Here is a 2,445-nt window from a genome sequence, read left to right as displayed (position 1 = left end):
CTCGTGCAGTGCTCGATAATGCCTGAGCATGGAGGACGTGTTATTGCTGTATTTCAGCTCCTTTAGGCACAACAAGCATTTCACCTTGAAACATAAATGAATAGACATTAAATATAATACAGCCATATAGTGAGGATTATTATATAAAGACAGTAAAATAATAATAATAACAATAATAATACAAATTGTGTTTGTAACTTATTGTGAGCAACCATTTCAAAAAACTCCCAGACAGGGGAGGATTTCCTCTTTCTTGCTGGCTCCATTACAAGGAAAAAGGAAGAGGTCACAAAAAGCAAACAATTCCAAAAGGGCAATCCAAATCAAAAAGCAGTCCAGTCCAAATCCAAAAATCCAAAGCAATCCAAATAATTTATCTAATTAATATAACAATACTATAATATAGCTACTATAATTAATACTAACAATATACTATAACTAATCTAACATGATATAATGTAATAATATACAACCCTAACACATATATTGCACAATAACGACGATGAAACAACTCTCTAACTCCAACTCTCTAACTCTAACTCTCTGACTCTCTGACACTACTACAACTGATTCTACTACTCCTGCAACACCCACAAGGAGGCGCGAGTTTCGAACCCCCTTTATCCGGAAACGACACTCAGACCGAACCGATGACGTATCCACACAAACCGAGGCCTCGTTTGTCATTAGTCACGTGATTTTCACGTTAACAACACAAGCCTCGAATCGCGGCTTCATCTGGCACGCCCATTTTTGCTCGACACAAGCTCCGACGCCTCGCTTCAAATGTCACATCACTAATTAACAGACTGTATCAGGATTGCGCTACGTGCAGTCCTCACGTCCTTGTAGATCTCTTCCTGAAACGTCCTGAAATCATGTGTAAGCTGTGAACAATTGCTGTAGAGCATCAACTGTGAGCGTGAGAGGAGCAGGCTCTGTCGGGTTGTTGCTGTTTGAAACTCCGGTGAGTTGAAACATGTTTTTGCTAGCCTGTTTTTAACCACAGTGAGCAGAAAAACACGCTGTAAAGTTCAGATACTAAAAAACAATCGGGGTTATAAGACTTGTCTAATGTTTCAGTGTACTTTGGTGCATATTGTATCATTGTATTTATGCTCTCAAAAGATCGCTAGCTAATCGCTATCGTTAATCTTTAATTGCTAAGCGCTAAGCTAATAGTTATTTTGGTTGAAGTGGTTCATTGAATTGTATTAAGGAGGATTTATAGCTTGGTGGGAGTGCTTGAAGCTAAAGTGCAATATATTCATTTTGTTGATATTAAAACATTCAGTTAATGGAGTTAAATATGTATGACACTGATGATCTGTAGCCAACTACAGTGAATCAACCACTGGTTTGTAGGTTTATTTCAATGTACATGTTACATGTGTTAGCACTGATAATTTAATTCAATTCATTTTAAAAGTGTTAATATTAAGAAGTGTGTTATCTTAAAAGCAGCTAAGGGGAAAAAAAGATGTTACATGTAAATGTGATGATAAATAATTAATTTATCAATGTTAAGTACAAATTGTTGAAATGTAGAAGTTTATGATATGCATTTAGTGCTAAAATAGCACTTGTTTTGTTGCCAGTTGCCATTACATGTGGTAATTCATACAGTAGGCAAGGTATGTCTTTAGACATTGGTCATATGCTGTTATATGCACTAAATGGAAGAAATAAGTTAATGAAATCTCATGTTGGAAATGGAGAAATAGAACATAATAACTTACTACTTTACACTGCTTGTGTAGGTTGTTTTTTTGTTATTTTGACTACCACTAGAGAAATAGACGAATCAATGATGGCGAGCCCAGCCCAGAGTGACGGTGGATGGCTGTGAGAACGGTGTGGCCAACCGTGGGACCAGCCACCGAGGACGTCGGACTAGCTTCGTTCAGACAGGATACAGATAAGAATACATTTATGCTATTAACTCTACCCGGGTAGTAGTAGACTTTATTCACACACACACAAAAGGACCAGGAACTGAACTCGAGTATGAACCCAATTTCATACTCCTCAACTTAAAGGAGCATTGAGCTGAAGTGTCAACTCACACGGACATTTTCTTTTCTTTTATTATTGAAAGAGCTCTATTTTTGTTTTATTTTATTTTCATTCTTGGTACATTACAGCGCTGTGTTTATTGTTGTGTTCCCTGAGGCAATAAAACTGTAGACTGTTCAACTCAATACTAACTCTTTTGTGAGTCACTAAAGGCAGACCACATCCCGGACCTAGGTATATGTTAGTTGCCCTATTCTGGTATTGGTTAGCACTAGGGGGCGGTACACTAGTTTCAGCCCGACGCAGTTATCATTTTCACGTCCTGCGGCACGTTTTAAAGCAACTGAAATAGACTGTGCCATTGACCAACAAAAACCTGGTCTAAAGTCAATGGCGCAGTATTAATATTTGTTTTGTTATTTAAAGAGC

The 2,445-nt window shown here is 37.6% G+C and overlaps 1 long non-coding RNA gene across 1 annotated transcript; it reads left to right on the top strand.

Moving 5' to 3' along the window:
- The first annotated feature begins 885 nt into the window (after positions 1-885).
- Positions 886-2,201, top strand: LOC143749589 (uncharacterized). Its single transcript, XR_013207042.1, has 2 exons — positions 886-971; positions 1,761-2,201. It is a non-coding gene; the product is annotated as an uncharacterized LOC143749589 (long non-coding RNA).
- Positions 2,202-2,445: the final 244 nt, after the last annotated feature.

Source organism: Siphateles boraxobius, unplaced genomic scaffold (genome assembly GCF_051911475.1).
Source record: "Siphateles boraxobius isolate OS27281-9 unplaced genomic scaffold, OSU_SipBor_1 25, whole genome shotgun sequence".
In the NCBI taxonomy this organism is placed as follows: domain Eukaryota; kingdom Metazoa; phylum Chordata; class Actinopteri; order Cypriniformes; family Leuciscidae; genus Siphateles; species Siphateles boraxobius.
This window is presented reverse-complemented; position numbering and strand designations above follow the sequence as displayed.